The 19,465-nt window shown below is 40.2% G+C and overlaps 1 protein-coding gene across 5 annotated transcripts in view; it reads right to left on the minus strand.

The window, feature by feature from the left end:
* The window catches only part of ARHGAP22 (Rho GTPase activating protein 22), a 118,384-nt gene that overhangs the window by 66,185 nt on the left and 32,734 nt on the right, over positions 1-19,465 (minus strand). Inside the window, exon 1 of one of the 5 annotated variants that reach the window (XM_032445612.1) lies at positions 13,092-13,189. The exons of the other annotated variants lie outside the window; for them this stretch is intronic. The gene's annotated coding sequence lies outside the window, so the exon portion shown is untranslated. Of the gene's footprint in view, positions 1-13,091; positions 13,190-19,465 lie in introns of those variants that run through there. 5 annotated transcript variants of the gene reach the window in all.

The raw sequence follows: 19,465 nt of genomic DNA on the forward strand, positions 1-19,465 counted from the left end.
AGATCCAGAAGAATGAGAAAAGGCAGGCTAGGCCTAGCATGCCAGCAAAAACTTAACATTCTGAGAAAGAAACTTATATTCAAATACACTTAAAAAATTAATCCAGTCATTTCTGAATTTCTCTCCTATAGCTGCAGTTGCAACACTGAATCTCTGCCCACAGCAATGCATCTGGCTTTCAGCCAAAGGTTTAAAAGTCACAGGGATCTTTTTTCCCTCCTCCCTAGCTGTCCATCATTTTTAAGCATTTCCACAGCTGTGACTGAAATGATAGCTAGGAGGAAGCAGTGTTTGGGCACTCAGGGACTGCTCTCTCACATTTCCACACAGCTGGAATTCCTCATAGACTTTGGCACAATTCCTTGCCACCGCCTTGTCTGCTGGGCTGCCCTTCGAATGGGTGCAGCTATCTGAACAGATCAGGACTATTTCTAATAGGGCAAATAATGGATTTTCCCATAAGTAATGTGAAATCAGGCAGCTGTTTTTTATCGAAAAAACAGCAAGTCTATTTAGAATTAAGGTCCATAATTCAACAACCAGTTCATTACAGACAATGACAATTGTCAATGACAAGCTGCACTTCAACCACCTCAACACCATTTTCCTTATTCACACACCCTCTAACTCAGGAAACTAATTTGATCGAAAAGCTCACTTTGTAGCATTGCTGAGAACACAGTGAGCTCCTGGAGGGGCAAGAAGAACAGCCAGTAGTCCTGACTGTCCCTCATCAGCCCAGTTGTTAAGCACAAGAACCATCCAAGGCTCCCAGTCTGTAGGCAGCTCACAACCTGCTGTCTGATTTAACACCAAAACACAATGCAACTTAGTGGCACTCAACCACTCATACAAATGGGATGTCACCTCTTTTAGAAGCCCTTAAGTATTGTTCCCCCTTTCAAATCCTTATAATGTAGAGATCTATCACAGAACAGGTATGTGTCACACAATAGTGACAGATGATACCTTACAATAGGATTTGGATGTATCAGTCAATTCAGATGCAGGTATTCCATGCACATCAATTAATGTGACCTCACTACATACAGAGGAGTTGTTAGAATTTTATTCACCCAAAAGATTTCTTCTTTTCACATACTGGGGGGAAAAAAAATCTGTAGAGCCTCTGGGTAGGAGAGCAGCAGGGACAGGACTACCAGAATAATTCATCTAAACCTCGACCCACTTCCTTTCCACATCTGAAGAACCACCAACAAATAGGATGGTAGGGGAATGTTCTGGCCTGTGCAGTGTATGCTTGGCATCCCTGGAGTAATCTTTTTGAAACCTCAGGCTGTCCTGTCAGTTTAAGAAAGCCGTAAATACAAGATAAAATGCCCTAAATTAATATGCTTGTCCAAACTGTGAATATTTTCACTTTGGCTAAAGAAAGATTTCTCCCCCGCCCCCCCCTCAGTTTTCAGGAAAGAACTGAAATTAACTGGCTTATTTTCATGCCACTACACATTTTGCCCCACAGATTATGCCTCAAACTTTGCCTTTCTCATCTTAGTTTATAAACTCAGCGCAAGTGATATACTGAGGAATGGTTCATTACTCCACTGAAACAGCTGGCACTGATGCCACAGCAAAAATTTCATAAATAACAGAACTCCATTGTGCTGCATCGCTTCATATACAAAACTGCAGTAGAAATATAACAATAGTAGTGACTAAAGGTGTTCACCAAGTCTGGGCCTCAAAGTGCTAGGTGCTGTCCAAACATGCAACTGGCAACTTATCGTCTACTTCTCAGAGGTAACAACTGGCTGAGACAAACAACAACTAAAAATAGTGCAAGGAGGGAGTGGTAGCTAACAAGGATATGCATAGCATTTTTAGACCACAGGAAGAGATGGTCCACATCCTTCAGAGCTTATCACAAACAGACTAGAGAATGGGCAGGCAGGGAAATGCAGTCAGACAAAGGGAGCAGTGTGCTCAGTTGCACAATAGGTACCAGGAGAGCCAGCAGTAGCAACTTATTGCACCCTTCTTTATCATACACCCTCCCATTCTCAAAGCATGGACCCCTGCCATACAAGCATACATATTTGCAGCAGATCTACTTGTTGTTTTACAAACTACCTAACTCTGGTTTGCTGAGCAGTGCGTGCAGTTAACTTCTGGAAATGCCTTTTGTGGATGCTACAAATTAAACACTATACTAAGGGGTTGGAAGGTGTCTCTACTAAACACACTAAAGAAAAAAAGAAATAGCTAACTACTTTGAGCCAAAAGAACTCTGATTAAGACAAATAATAGTAAATCTGCAGCAAGAAGTAAAGCAAAGCAGAAAGCAGCTTTATACTAGCTTTTTTTTTTTTTATTAATTTCATTTTCTGACTCAGAAGTGTTGATTCTTACAGCGTTATCAATCAATCAGTATAGTGGTGAATTTTATAAAACAAATGAATGAAAAAAAATGCCACTGTTGAAGGTCAGCTGAAAAGCTGAATGTGAGGTAAAACCAGAACTGATGGGAGAAAGAGCTTACAATGCAAAATCCCATTACGAAACACTTTGAGCTCGTCAATACTCACTTTTATAAAGATTTAACTAAATTGGCACAAAGACCAATGCAGTTAGATAGATGTAGCCCTTCAGTATAACTACAGTCAGAGTACATTAAAAGTATATCAGCGTGACTTGGTTGGATAGTGAGTTAATAAAAATCAATATCCATTTAGTTAAAAGGGTTTCGTAAGAGTGCCAACCCAACAAAAACAACACTGAGTTCTAACCACTGACATTATTTTTTTCCCTGAGATTCAAATCCCAATCCCAGCTCTATGACTGGCTTGCTGAATAAATTAACTTGTGAGTTTGATTCATAAAACCTTAAAAATGTACATCTAAAGCCAAGGCAGTCGCAGTTCATGGAAAATCCACAAGGCAATACCAATCAGGATAGGTTTGGCTAGTCTTTTCCTACCTCTAACATCTGTGCTTCCCCCCAAACATAAGGGAATAATGGTAGAAGGAGCTCAGTTCCACAAATCTCCTTATCCCTTCGTAGGGCCTACAACGAAGGTATGAGCAGAACTGGCTCAACAGTTTCCTCCTCCTGGCATTCCTCGTGTGCTCCCTCTAGTGGCAAAAATAAAACAAACAAAAAAACTCTTACCTTTTCCTTCAAATGCCCATACACTTTAAATATATTCAATAAACAACTTTATGCATGAGTGGACACATTGCTGAATCAACACAGAAGAGAAGAATAAAACAATAGCTATTATGAAAAAAGGAGGCTCTCTCCTACCTCTTTCTATTACATGGAACACAACTGTATCACTCAAAAAAATCAATCATTCATTTTCACTCCCCATATTGTAGTATCAGTTTGCAGTAGGCAGGATTCTTTGTCTACTACCACAACAGCAAGCAAGAACAATGCTTCAGAGCCACAGAACAGGATCCATGAACTGAATCTAACATCAGCATCCATGGCGTCTCAGAAGGGGATTTTAAGAACCATGCATGCCAATACCTGTAATGAGAAGGGTCTTTCGTGACAGACATCTAAAAAGAATAAGCATGTCCTCACAAAGGTTATATTACACTTATTCTGTTCCTTCTCTTTTGTTTTAGCTACATACATTTGTTGTCAAAGCCCCTCAATTAGACACGTTCATTATGCAAGCTAATCCAACTCTCCCTCCAGAACTGCGATCAGGAAATAAGGGTATCAAAGCAGGGGACAGACACATGTTTTTTTGACTGTGACTTCAAACAGTCTAGGCATGGACGAGTCAGGTCAAAGACTGAAAGTAAAACATAGCCCTCAGCAACTAGATACTGTCCAGTCTTTACTGCATCGTATTTTATACTAGAGAAAAAAAAATAAAAATCAAGAATTACTTCTAGCTACAACAAATTCATTCTTACTTGACAAGTTACATCATTCAAAGCCTTCATGCTAGGTGGGAAATTTCTGTTCTAGAAACCTGTGTTATCACACTCAATTTTCTTTAAAATACTTTTGAAATGAGTGTGCTTTATTTACATTGGATTGCCTTCCCTTCCAATGAGGACCGTTTAGCCAGACACAGAATTCTGACTTAACCATGAAAGATGCCTTGAAAGAAACAAACAAAGCAGGCAAGAGCAACATACCACTGGCATAATTGCTTCACGCTTTCCTTTCTTTATGTAATGTTTGTGCAATAATTATTCAAATAGTTTATCTAGATGTCTCCCTTAAGACTGGAATGTCATTACAGTAGTAGACCTTATGTTCCCTCACACTGAGTAGGAAGGCTTCAGAACAAGCAAACAGCATAAGAACCATTTCAACACTGATCACTTTCATGACTGTCTGGACTTTCAGTTTTGAACCTTAGACTGACATCAGAGATATCTAGGAAGATCTTGGCCCTACAGAAAGGTAAGGACTGTCCTTAAGGACAAGAGCAGTCAAACCCAGCACAACTCTAGGAGGAGAAGTACTGCTACAGCTCCTCTCTCTCTCTCTCAACATTTTGAACAATTGACACTAGAGAACTTGCAAGTGTCCTTTCAAACATGCACATAACTATTAGCTGACCAGTCTAGTCCATATTGATCACAATTACCAGTTTGGTTTTTCCAAAATCAGAATAACAGATCTGCCAGAAAACTACTGGGACTACTACTCAGAGCTGACTGTACACAACCTGCTGCCCCTAGGCAAGGAAGTCAGAATAGGAAATCTATACAAGAATCAAAAACCTGCCCAATTTCACATTATGGGAGATTCTGCTTGTTACGATTATTTTTAAGTCAGATTACCAGGCCTACTGACCTTAACTCTGATGACGATCAACACACTGCTTCACATAAAGAATATTCACTATAGAATCAGTACTGAACACTACCCGTGCACAGCTGCAGGTGCACATCTTTTATTAAATAACCCATATCAAAAGCCCACTGTGTGTCACACGGTGGCTAAGATTGGCACACTCAGCCAAGCTGTCATCACACCACGCTGTCTCCCTGGGAGCCAAGCACTAATAACTACCTACTGCAACCTTAACTATGGCTTTCACTAACACTGATTGAGGATAAACCCCACCTATTGCTCTACAAAATAACACAGGGTTTAGGTCAGTAAACTTTACTTCCTGGGATGATAAATTTAGCATCTCATTGTCCTGTGGCTCACAAGGAAAGACTAACAGCAGCAGAGGTTTTGTCAGGAAGCTGCATGCACAGATCTTTTTGTGCTCTGCACAGCAGTTCTGCTCAGTTCTAACACTGCACTGACGCAATTAGACTGCAAGTAGCTAAAAGGAAAGAGGTGGACCAAACCCCACTGTGCTGTAAGCCTCTAGATCTGTTTTCAACTATATTATATGCCTTATTCAGCTCACCTAGTGGCATTATTGTCATGGACTGCCACTTACCCTGGTGATATTAAATTACTGTTTAGAATGATGTTACACTTAAACCTAGAAAGGATTTTTATGCACAGTACGAAGGAAATTAAAATCTGGACAAAAGCAAATTATTTCAGGAGGTTTTCACTTCAATGCAAAACTTTCTCAGTGTTCCAGAACAAAAGAAAACCAAGACCCCTGGAGCATTACTGCTATTTAAGAAGAAATGCCTCAGTATATTTAATTTAAACAAAACTTATCCCATGTATTCACCCTGTGAATGAGCAGCCTGTGCAACTTTTAATTCCCAAAGACAGAAAAGGAACTTGTTTAGATTAAATTACAGAGGTTTTCACTGATTTCTCTATCCTTTGGGAGTTCTGCATTCCTTCCACAATAGAGCAGACAGAAACAAATCTGCATTGTGATACAGCAAAACACAGGGTTGAGACATTTATTAGCATTGCATTAAGCATGGCAGACTCTACAACGTTGATCTGTTCTGGAGGACAGGAATCTCAAGCTTTCTCCCACACTTTACTAAGAGCATGTCACACAACTTCCAATGTGTTACTTTCGTTTTGATTTTCAGAAGTGCCATACCCTCATACCCTGCACTAGCTTCAGAAGGCATTTTTACTATCATCATAGCTGAAGTGGCTTCAAGGATGAATACTGGTCTTTCAGAAAAAAGACAAGGGACTTCCCTGGGAGCTTGATGATCTTTAAGGTTCCTTCCAATCTATACCATCCTTTAACACCAATACCGTAACTCCAGAATCAAAACTGAAGCAAATTTTATTGTAAAACTCTATGTCCACAGCTAGTAAGAATAAAACAGTCCCAAATGTTTCTCCGTCTCAGATTCTTACACCCATGTGAATAACATATGAGCACCCCTTCACATTGCTGCTGATTTCAAGCAGATTCCTCTCATTTCCTTGGAATCTCATTCTCTTCCCTACAGCAATGGTCAAACTATTTTTTGCTTCCCAAGGGAGGACTGGATGCCTGTTACTTGAATTGCTTACAGCCAAGCTGGACAAATCACATGAGAATACGCCAAGGGGAACAATACTGCATATGATTTCTCAGCATTCCTGAGAGCTGCAGACAGAAAGGAACTGATGGAGCCAAAGCCCTCCCACCATCCTTCAGTCTGACCCTTTGCTGCTGAAGGATATCTGCCCTAGAGGGCTAATCAGCAAGGCACACAGATTGGCACACACTGATTTTCCCACACAGAAAGCCAAAGCACAGATTTTTTCAGAGCTTTACTTAAAGAGCTGGACAAAGAAGACCTATATGCTTCAGTCAGTGACAGAGAAGTTTTGATTCCACCTCTTTCAGTAAATGCTTAAATACTTAAACTTCAGGGAGAGGCCCTCCAAACTGGAAGAAAACTCGTCTCCATGGAGCATGAGGAAGCAATGGCAAGTGGGAAGGCTCAGCAAGAGTTTCCCTCAAGGACTGTGCTGTCTTCTCTCATCCTAGCACTCTCCCTTGTCCACAGAGTAGTTCTGAATAAGAGCATCCTAGAGAGTAGATTGTGTTGGGAAGCAAACTAGACATACTCCTGCTGTGTACTTCCTTTCCTACTGGTGCCCTGGAGTTTTCTGCTGAGTGTTAGGGGTGTATAACATAGCAGCTGCCATGGGACAGTAAAGGCCCCATCCCAAAAGCAAGTGCAGTTAGTGCTGACAGGGATTCAGTAATATCACTTGTTCTAATGAAGTCATGGGACAAGTATTACGGAGTCTAACAGTAAAACCTACATATCTTCATCTTCAAAAACAAACAAACAAACAAACTAGGAAGTATGAAGCTGTAATATAAGTAAAATACCAGATCTGAATTTAGTAGTGTGACAATGATTTTCAGCAATTGCACAGGCAGGGGGTTGGACACTGCCTGCAGGTCGCAAGACTGAATACAGAAAACTAGCAAAAGGAAGCGAACTATGAACATGAGCAGAAGACTACACTGCTGTAGTATGTTTTCACTATGTCAAAAGAAATTACTTCATTAGCATTTTTAAGCACATATCAAAAGATTACTTAAAGAATGCCTAATTCACGTCACCAAAAATATTTTCTGAAGTCTTTGATTTTGGCAGATCACTGAAAGCCATTGCAAAAAAACATTACACTTGTTTTCTTTGTAAGTATCACATCCTTTTTTTTTTTCCTGTAATATTAAAGTAGACTTTTAGCTCCTTCTGATACTAAATCTACAAGGCATGAAAACCAAGTCTCTCAAACCAGTGCTCTAACCACTGGGTTTCCATCAGTATCTCAATAGCAAGAACACAAGCAAAGAAAGGAAATGATATATGGTATTTTGCATTTCTCATTTAAAAGGCAGCAGTTTGCTAAGGGGTCTCTATATATCCCAGCAGCCTCACAGTAACAGGATATTTACGGTCTGTTGAGATAATTTAATGACTTTCCTTACCAACTGTACTTCTGATTTCTGATTTGATTGACAAAGAGTACAGGGAGGCAAGGCTAGACCGTCATAGGGACATCCGGGATACTGTAGTAGCCACTCATACTGGAGTGCATGTGTTGTCTATCCAACAGTGAAAGCAATGCAATTTCTGGGATGGGGGAGGGGCGGGGGAAAACATCCTTACTACAGGCATTCTTCCCTCACATCTCATATAACTAGCAGTACTTCTCTCACGCCAGGTCCTGCTGCAGGACACATGGCCAAGAGGATCCATATCTGCCCACAGACCTCAACCGCCAGCTCAAGATCAAAGAATATGAAAAAACTAGCACATACATCACAGTTTCCAGATGAACTGCAATGGTCTTTTAGAGATTTGTTAGTATTGAGTTAATTTACTGGGAGACTTTAAAATAGCTTATCTCATTCATTTCTCAAGTCTTTGACAGATTCACTTTCAGACTCACTCAGCTCAGTTTATTAAATCTGACAACACAGCATGACTGAATATTCATTTCTACCCTGAGACATCAGAACACTTAAGAAGCTTAGAAAATTTTTGCTGCAAAGCCAAGGAGCACAGAGTGGCTCTTCTGTAACCCCTGCTGTCCATGCAGCAGCATTGAAATTCAGGACTAGGTCTCCCCAAGCTTACTCAATTGGTTACTATAAAATCCTCTGCCAGAGAGAGCATACTATGAGCTCTCTATCCCACCAACATTTTAAGCCAAGAAATTCCCTTAGAAGCAAGAGGACAATCTTGTCTTCTCTATGAGGTCAAGTGACAGCAAACCCCAGTCCACGTTTCACACACAATCTGCCAGCTGTGGAACAGAAACCACAGCCATAGGGTGACTGACACAGTACACCCCTCATGCAACTTTTTTTTACACAGTATGCCCTCTTCTTGGTTAAAAAGAAGTCTAATGCCCCAACCCTCTCAGAAAGACACTGATTACAGAGTTGCAAAACTTACTTGTCAGGCCGCTGTTTCACTGAACAAATTCAGACAACTGCTAAAAATTAAAGTCAGCTGCTTTAGTTTTTAACTTAGTAAAATGAGGAGCCTATCTGCTACTAAAAAGCATCCCTAAATATAAGAACAAATTTCTGAACGTTTTCTTCCACAATACATGGGGGGAAAAAAGGCAAAACAATTGGACTTCTCACACTATTATACCATCTGTTATTCTCTCATTTATCTGTTGTGCTCCCTTTAACAGTTTTATGCTTTCAAATGCAGATTTATTAAAGCAGGAACAACCACCTATCTAGTACCACAGGCCCCAAATTGCTATACTGCTAAGAACTATGCATGACATGAAGCACAACAGCTGTTGATTCACAGAGGGTCTGAATTCAGTCCAAACTTCATGGACAATACAAACAATAATGGAAAAAAGCACTAGTTTAAGCCCTAATCTATTCAGATGCTGGAAAACCTGTCTTATGGAAATTACTTCTAGGATGCACGTGAGGTGGAATGTTCCCATTTTCAAGCAGCATTCTTTCTTATATGGAATCAAGTATCACATAATCTTCCATCCTATACCATAGGATAACTTTGAAAATCAAAACAAGATGTTCAAATCCTTAGATACCACCTTTTCTTAAAAAGGCTGTTAATTTTGTATTTGTTAATGACGCTGACTTTAGACTTACTGAAAATAAATAAAATCAATAGTGTTATTATCCCAACAAGAAACATTCAACAAACACAGGGTGTTTTTGTTCTGTCAAATTAGTTACATCCCTAAACACTGCCAGCAACTCATCTGAAAGATCCTTTGGCTTACAGCAGCTGTTGACAACAATGTGATCATCTGCAACAGATGCAAGACACCCAGTGTTAACACTTTGTCAAAGTATGAAATATTAATTACAGTAAAATCAGTTGATAACAACCCCAGCTGTTCTCAAAGCATGAAACCAAAGCATTAACTGCCTAAGTCAGCAAACAAGTCCAAAGTCCAATATAACTATCCTTCATGAAGACTGTAACACAAAGAAGCTTGCTTTGTAAAATCGCTTCTGTTGGATTAGGAATTAACAGACTGCAGCAAGCCTGGAGATCCTTTCCCAGGACATCTTGAGAGACACAGCAGAGAAGATACCGCTCATAAAACCTCAACACTTTGACTTGCACAGGTAAGATCTGCCCTGCTTCCAGAGTCGCTCATGGCTTGTCTGTTTGGAAAAGATCAAACTTCTAACTTCGCAAGGATAAGAAGTCTGTGCTCACAGCTGCTCCAAGAATGAGTTTGGGTCCAGACAAGGGTTCCCTCACTTTCCATTTCAGTCTGACAATTATGCCTAGTACATACATCTTGGGTTGCTTTTTTTTTTTTTTTTTTAAATTCATTTATAAATATAAAAAGAACAAAAAGACACTACTATGCCAGCTTCCTGCCACCACATCTGTCTGAACACTTCTTCGCTCAGTGGGGTTCTTCCCCACTTCATAGTTTGATTATAAAAAGAGTCAACATATTCACTTCATTTATATAAAGTGAGCAAGTTCTGTACCACCCCAATCAGCAACAGCCAATTATTTATCTGTATTTGTTTTCAAGAATACTGTTACTTATCAACACAGAAACACAGACGCTCCACCCCAAAATGGATGTGCAAATGGATATGCAAATAGACGTGAAATATCCAACTTGCATTGATTTCCAATTGCTCAGTTATTTTCAGAGAGTGCACAGGCTACTAAGCACTTCTGCAACAGAGAAGATAGTACAATCACAGTTAGCCACGCATAACAAACCTCCATTCTGTGTTTAAAATTTCACTTGAGGCCTCAGGAGTGGTTTCTGGTGGATCCTTTTCTAGCAAAATAGAAACCGAGACAAAACAAATGGAATGGGACAAGTATTTTCACTGACTTTTTCAGATCCAGAACAAAAATTACAAGTGACAGAACTAATTAAAGATTGCTGAAATGGAACAAGTGGTTTGTGTTAAGGGAAATTACTACAGAATACCCAAGTGGAATTTTTGAACTAAAAATATAATAATAGTTTTTAAAAGCTTAAAGTAACACTTTTGAACTTATTTCTTTTACAAATTTAATTGTCTGCAGCCTTAAGTAAAATATCTCTATGAAGGTTAACTAATTGATTCCATCTCCAATAAAAACATGTACTTTTTGAGTCACTAAAAGCTTTTCTATAGTAATATCAGGTTAACTCAATTTTATAGAATAGAAGGATACAATGAAGTAAGCAACAAATTATTTACAGTTCTTTCAGCAGGAAACAACAATTCATTTTCTCATTCTCCTTTATACTGTGCAGCATTTGCCAATTTACTTTCCCTCTCTGTACCATAAAACTAAGATAACAATAATAATGAAAGTTCCCCACCTAGCTTTTCAGTAAGGCAAATCACAAACCAAACTCAAGCCAATAACATAACTACCAAAAAAAAAATAACCAAAAAAACCCCACACTTATTCTGAAGTTTATTAACAAAGTCAGGAGATTTTCTGCCATCTTTTCTGTCCTGGTTAGGTTTCAATCTAGCATGGCAAGCTAAGCTGGCACATCAGATGGAGAAAGGGACTGACTGATTACTGTTCTCCACCAATTCTCTGCAAGAATGATAGATTTAGAATGCAACTCTCAGAACAAATGAAAAACTGTGGGTCTGCTTCAACAAAAGGAGAACAAAGTGGAGATTACTGCCAGCCTTGCAGTACATTAACAGTTGTGAACGTAAAAGAAACTTTAACAAAAGATTCACAGATGCACTAGGAAAAAGTGACTGCTGACAGGGCTGCTTGAAAAAGCTGAAAAGGAAACTCGCTTGCACCACGGAACTTTCCACGAGCAGTTTAAGACACAGCTGTCTGTCATCTGTCTGAGATGGTCTACATGCACATAATCTAACCTGAGCAAAGAAGCTGGATGACACTTTGAAGCAATTCTCACAACTCCATATTTCTATATCAGCACTTCATTGTTGATTTACTTTTCATGCTCACACCAACCACTAAATTTCACATGGACTCCGGCCTCTTCTTTTGTTTGAACTACTTTGCAAAGACACCCACAGAGACTTCTGCATCAGATATTCTAAGCAAAAGCCAGACAGTCTAATAAAAATGTAATTTTGTACCTCTGACCTGCCAGCTGAGGTCAGAATGGCTGGTCAGGGATGGAGTGCTCCTTATCATTCTCAAAGTACAGATCCCTGTAATACCTTTTCATTTTTTAAGTCAGTATTTTAATAAAATTAACTTCTTGGAATAGTGTTAGCATTATTAGCTTCAACAAGCCTTTTCTACAATGTATTTAATTACATGTCAGTTAGTTTGCACACTTCAAGTCCCAAGAGCAATGAATGCAAGTCGTACCTGGGGTAGAATGACAGGCTGATAGATCTTATACGTACATTAATACTGTATTTAGGATAAAAAGAATAGAGGATATAAAAAGAGCTAGAGGAGAGAGCATCACATTTCACGCTGTTTAAGATGCTTTCCTGTTACAAGTGAGTAATGTGGTAATGGGGTACAGAAGCAGTGTCATGTCAAGGGTCTGGCTTATTTTAAGAGCTTTCCTACTATGAGAACCTGAAATTAGATCAGGTAACACGACTGTTGACAGTAAATAGGAGCCAGAGGTTGTGTACACAGCAGATGCTATCAGATCTTCAGGTGTTAACTTCAGTTGCGTACAGATTAAGCACAGCAGGTAGTTCAACCCAGAAAGGCAGTTCATTGAAGGGGCACCCAGTCTGCTGGCAAAGAAAAGAAACCTAAGCATCTCAACTACTGTTACTACCACACATTAAAAGTCTCTGCATTGCTATTCTCCAGGTAGCTATGTTCCAGGGTCCCTGGTTTTTATATAGAGGCAGCAGTTCTTTCTTTGTTTAATCTCAGCAGCTCCATTTCAAGGTTTGGCCCCACATTTTCTATTCTGCAAGGCTGTATCCCATTTGTGTTGATGTACCTTATGCTCATTTTTACAGGACAAGGTACAACCCAGTACAAAGCAAAATTTACTTCCATCAGTAACAGTGACAAGTAAGGCACTCCTACTGAGTACAAAAAATTGATTTCACAAGACAAACCATTTTTCAATTGAAATTTATGTTTCCAACTTACAGCAATCAAAAGCTGTAGAAATACAACTTCTGATTGAAGTTTTTTTTTTTTTTAATTGAAGTGTTTCAACAAATGAAATACAGTCAGCTCTGCTTTGCAACCAGATGATGTTTTCCACCATAAGCCAAAAAACAGACTGCAAATAAAATAAAAAGACCAACCTTATGATCAAGCCTCTGAAATGCTATCAGGCAATTTCTCTTCCCTTTGGAGCACTAGTAGTAGCAACTGTGCAAGTTAACAGTACTTTTCCATCTACTAACACAGCACGGGATTTGCTGTGTTAGGTCAAAGGTTAATGTTTGCTTTCATTTGACAGACATGGTCACAGGAAAAAAAAAAAAAAATCTAGACAAGTGTAATAATTGGCCAGATAGATTCAGGATATTTCTTTTTAAAACAAGCCCATTACATTTTCAAATTTCTAGTTCATTTTTTTTATTTTCAGGAAAAACAACTGAAGTCATCACACTCAGCCTCTCCAAAACAGACTTAAGTACCTGTAGGTACATGGGAAGAAGAGAAAAAAGCAACTTTGGCCTTGTTACACTGGGGAATATCAGCTGCAGATCTGCTCAGGTGACATTCTCTGCTCACTCAGAGACCCCAATTCAGTTTTTCCTTTGTTCAGTCTCTTACTTTCAGTTAAGATGCAGAATGCTCATAAGACTCCCAAGTCCTCTTGGTTACTATGGTTACCATGCATGCTGATCACGTTGGCAAAACAAGGAACAGGTTCATATGCTAACTTGATGCACACTGCTGCCCCAACACACTTAGTGACCATGGCTGTTAGGTCCCACCACATGAAAGAAGTGCTTCTTGAAGTCAGGCAAAGCAATAAACAAAAAAGCTCATTTACACATACATTTATTCATCTGGGGACTGCACAGCTCTAAAATACTGCAAACTGTGCTATTGTATGCTACACACAACTGAACATCTTAACTGTGCATTGGTCAAAACCTTCTCAAGAGTCTTCTGACAACAGGAACTGGTCTTCTGTTAAAAACGTATCTTTTTATTTAGCATGGAACCTGAAAAATTTACTTAGAGAAGGGCAAACACTGCTTGGCTGAAAATTTGGTTTCATAGTCTTCCTTCCCATCCACTCCAGTTTTGGAATCTACTGACTGGCGTTTTAAATTGAGCAGTCCGAAATGCTGGTCAGATTAAATAAAGTAAATGAAATGCTTACTTACAGCCATGACTACCTTGCATCACTCAAAAGTCACTTACCAGAAATTTTTGGCTTCAGACCTCCACTCCCATCTCTAATGGGAAAAACTAATAGTGCAAGAAATGCCAAGAAAAAAGATAAAATAGCATTGAAACAAGCAAGGTCAGGTATCAGGAAAGCAAACAGTAATCAACAACAGTACATGGAAAACACTTCAGGTTCCAGTCTGGACAGGCATATAGGAGCCAACAGTACTACTACTGGGTGAGGTGGAAACAGGATATTATTTCTAGTTCCATTCCAATCCCTGCCGGCAATCATCATCATTTAACACACAGTAAGCCACTGAATCAAAAGCATAAAGGAACAATCCAGTATACCTGCCCAAGATTCTGGTACTTCTCAGCCAGAACTCTGCTAAAGCAACAAAAGTAAAATATTTCCTTGGCCAAGCACTCCCTCCTTCCTGGCTGCTTTAATGTATCTTCTCCAGTAACATAAGTAAGGTAACTGTTTCAAGGTCTTAGTTTCCCCTAACCCCAGCTGAAGAGGATGAGCACTCGGGTGTGTGTGTGTGGGGGGGGGGGAGGTGGGAAAGAGGGAGAGAAGAGACTAACTTCATTCTGGGCATAAACAAATGTAAATCTCCTCCACCTTCCACCCCTCTGATAGCTGCAGATAACCAGCTGCTTTCAGGGAGACTGACACTTCATCCTGCCAGTTCTTCTAAGGAATCAGAACCTACTCATCAGTTAGTCCCATCTACACCCTATCTGCTAAAAGCTTATCTAGACAAAAAGCTGACAGGGCAAACAAACTCAAAGCATGTTATCAGCACCCTGCCCCCAAGCCCTTCCCTCTCCTCCCATGCCCACCAAAAAGATTCCCCACAGCAGAGTGGGATTAGTCAAAGCTCACGGCAAGGTCATTGCAAAGCAACCCAAACCATCCTCTGAAAACATGTACAAAGACTTGAGTGAAATGACGACACAAGAGCAAGTGAGAAAAGAACTTCCACTGAAAATATGGGAATAAAGCAGTGTAAAAGCCACTGGGTTTTTACAATCAGACCTGGTTAGTCTCTTCTATATATTAAACATTCTAGGAGTATTTCAAAAGTACCTGGAAAATAAACTTACTGTTAAGTTCAATGAAAGAGTTTCAAAGTCATACAAAGATGTATTTTGCCTCAACCTAGAAAACAGATCACAGCTTTGCACTTCAGGCCTTCTCCCAGAGGGACTGAAAACACAGGCTCATTCATTTACCTTCTTCATCACATTATTGCAGACAGCAAATTTATAACGATTTTGAGATTTAAGTTACACTTAGGGTTCAGTTTCATAGCACACTTCACTAAACAATTTTCAACCTTCTGCATTGGTTAGAAGAATAAACCATGGGAAAGATTTATACCATTTCAAAGGAGCTGCTTAAAAGCATGCTTACAATCTAAGACATAAATAAATAAATAAATAAATCACAACATAAGCTAGACTTGTTAGAAGGCCTCAAAATGTTTTTGTATTACACATTCAGACTCTGGGACAACTAGGGCTGGGCAGTTCCAGTAAGAACAGCCTGACAAATATCCATCCCAACCATCCCCATTCTCAGAGAATGGCATGGCTTCATACACATCAGCAGCTCTGCCCAAGGGCACAAAGCTGACACGAGCATACTTCGTTTTTTAGATCCTGAGCTCAGTAGACTACCTGAAATACCACCGTAGAAAAGACTCTTTACAGCAGCTCTCTCTATAAAACCATAAAAGGAACAGAGGAGGAAAGAACATCAGCAAGGAACCTCACTGCAACTACTGTCCCTTGTGTAAAACACTCTTGTAGAGAAAAAGACAAAAAACACAGTGAATTAAGTTTAAAAATACATCTGGAGATCATACTAAAACTTCACCACCCCTTCAAAATAAGCCATTATGGTCTTGATGTCATCTTTCCAAGGGACTGCCAAAACACCAATGCAGGGGGAACACGGTTCCGTGTCCCATGTCACCGCTGGAGAGGTGGTCGGCTCAGCCCCGGCCAGACAGCCCCCCCCGCCGCCCCCTCGTGTCAGCGCTGTGGGTTACCTCTGGGCCGCGGCCCACAGCCCCCGCAGCAGCACAGCCCCATGGCGAGGCACGGCACGGCTAGGGGAGCAGCTAGGCGCCCCGGGGCTCCCCTCTGCAGCCCATGTTAGCGGCCAGCCCCGGGACAGCTCTCAGCATGCTCAGCTCCTCTGGCTATTGTGTGAGCAGCGAGAGGCAGACGTAGCTCTTAGACGGCCGGAGGGCAGCAGCCACTAAATGCCATCCTTCAGTGAGCATAAAGAGATGCTAGGAATGCCGTTTCACCTCTTGGAAAATTATGTCGGTACAGGAAAGGGTCCTATCATTTGCTCCTCCCAGAGTAAACACTTAACCATGCATCTCTGGCAGCTCCTGCAGGGTCTGATAGGTACTGAGAGCTAGGGGTACCCTGCATTCTTGCCGAGGTCGATGCTGCTCTAGCAATATTCAGACGGCATGTTTAAACACTTTCTTGTAATTACATTAACCTAACTAAATCACTAGCCATAGAGACAAGATAAGAGTTTTGTTTTGGGATAAGAGCAAACATAGAACAGATGTTTCCTGGCTCTCTGATCACTCAGTGTTTGTTTTCAGACCCTGCAGCACTTCACTGAAAGCAGCAGGGACCCTGTTCATTGCTGCCCAGAAGGAGCAACGCCCCTAAGCATTGCAGCCAGGTATGGGACCTTTTCTGGTCCCACTGGGGCTTTGTTTTAGCCAGAAGCTCACAAGCAAAGGAGGCACAGCACTTGTATCAAGTGACAAGCAAGAGAACCAAAGACCAAGTCCTTTTCAGGGCAGGCACTGAAGAAGAGAATGCTCAGAGCTGTGGGCAAAGCTTTTTGAGCAAGAAAACCCACTTAAATCTGTGGTAAGATTTTGAGACTTACTTCTGCTAGCATTCATAACTCACTGTGTACAGCAGGAGCTGTAAAAGGTAGGTTTTCTATTATTCTTAGTAATTGGACTTTCTAGATGCATGGTTAATGGTGTATGTCTTGCCTTTAACTGCACATACCAACTTGAGAGTAAGACTTAAAAGAACAGGAGCCCAAAGTTCAATGCCTAAATCTTTACTTCAAGTACTAAGCAATTTGGCTGATCTTTCAGAAGTATCAAGTAGTTAACAAGTCCCTGTGAAACGAATTGGTGCAGACTGAGTTTTTCTAAGCCTTATGTTTTCCTAAAACAAACAAACACCAAATCATATACTCAGCACTTCATTCTAGATACAGTTCTCTGTTTTGCTATCTGGAATTCCCAATTTTAAGCTTAAGACCCCCCCATTTTCTTAAGAAATACAGTAGGGCATTGGCTTCTACTCTGAAAGGAAAACTGGCTGCTAAACAGTGCTGGACAAGTAATGAACTTTCCTATTTAAGGACCAAGTTGAATATCTAGAAACCAGAGACAAAAATTTAAGCCAACCACTTAGATTCAGAGGGGAAAAAAAAGAAAAAGTAGAATATGCTATTTTATTTCACCAATTGATTCCAGATGTGGTATTTTTTATTCTTTTAGTAGGAGACAAATGTTTTTCATGATTCCCAAAACACAGAAGTCAGAGTTGTATCTCAAGAATAGGGCAAATGCTCCTTTTCAAACTTATAGACATAAGGCAAGGACTATAAAATTGTCATTTTCTCTCAGAATTTCTAAGGCACAAACTGGTCTGAAGAACACAAATACTGGTATTATTTTGAGCCACTAATAAGAAAGCAAAGAACTGCAAAGAACTGAACCGCAGCAAGTTCTAAAAAGTTTTTTCATTAAAATGAATAAAAAAGAAACCATAGGTTAGATGCTTTGTAATGACATAAACTAAAGTAGTAAAAATTGATAATCAAAACCTGAAAATCTACCCTGAGTATCAGATAGGCAACCCAGGCTACTGCATATCTCTATGCAGGGGAGCTCTGGCTGGACCTTTTCAGGGTAAAGGATAATGAAGTTTGTTAATACTGTTATCTGATTAGAGCAGAGCCTGAGGAAAGTGACAGCACAGCTTGCTGGACCATCCTGATGTTTCTGCAGAGATCGTAAAGCAATCTCCAACCTACAGACAGGTTTTGCCTGGCCAACAGTGAGCTCCTACTGGGCCACCAAAAGGCATTAATTACTCCAGAAAAGACCAGAAACTCAACCTAGGTGCCCTAATGCAGAACACAATTTCACCAAAATCTAACAAAACTCTGTCCTTCCAACTCTTGATCTATGCCCCTTTTCATTAGGCAAGTGCCAAATACCCAATTTTACTTTGGAAACATCAAGAGTATTTCAAGAAACCTAGAACTGGACAATTTCCAATTCCACTTCTGAGGGACACCTTCAAGTGCTAAAATTGCATGCACTTTATTTCTAAGCTGATTCATGTCAGCACTTCTTTTGGCCACCCCAGGGAAACTAAATTGTTCTGCTTGTTCCATGCTTTCCCATTCTTCACATTGCATTAGACCTTCAGAAAGTACAGAGCTTGCATTTCCAGTAGTTCAGGTGTCAGGTGAGTTTGTTTCCCTGCAGTAATTTTCACCTTTTTAAGTTTAAGTGAATAAATGCTATGCACAACAGACCTTTGTCATTACCTACTCTGACTTCCTGCATAACACAAGGAAATCTTGAGAACAAGATCAATATGGAAAGTATTTTGTGGGCAATCATGTTAAAAGGACCCTACCCAAGGGTAAGGCAAAGTACAGGCATGTACATAGGATAAGCGTCTGAAAAATTATTTAAGATGATGCATATAAGCGCTCCAACATTGAGACTTTCTCCTTCAGTCATTATACCTAATCATTACTTTGGAAATATCTAAGGTAGTCTACGAAGGCTAAAGAAAGCTTCTACATGTAACATTAAGCTACTGTTACTTTTTGGAACTGCTACTTAATAAAGCATAAATCTTAAGTATTAGGGCAAAGATACGTTGCCTGTGGCCTATTTCTTCCTTCTCTCTGAAGTTCAGGCAGCCCAGCACAAGCTGGCTCACACTGACAGCACGCTGGCTATCCCTGAAGCATTTCAACCAAATACAGAGTGGATTGCATGTAAACCATCACAGCTGTTTGACATCAGTACCACTGCCATTTCCAATTGACATAAGGGCAACATTCACAAACCGCTTCATAAACATATCAGATAGCATCTTACCAATCAGATTTTTACTTGGATGCTGGAGTAGCACGTTATCAGCTTCTCTGTTCCTTCCCCACTGTGCTATTGCATGGGCTGTGTGAAAAGGTGTCACGGGTTACTTAGATTTACCTATGCCCGTGACAGGGGAAGCC

The sequence above is a fragment of the Coturnix japonica genome, chromosome 6 (genome assembly GCF_001577835.2).
Source record: "Coturnix japonica isolate 7356 chromosome 6, Coturnix japonica 2.1, whole genome shotgun sequence".
In the NCBI taxonomy this organism is placed as follows: Eukaryota; Metazoa; Chordata; class Aves; order Galliformes; family Phasianidae; genus Coturnix; species Coturnix japonica.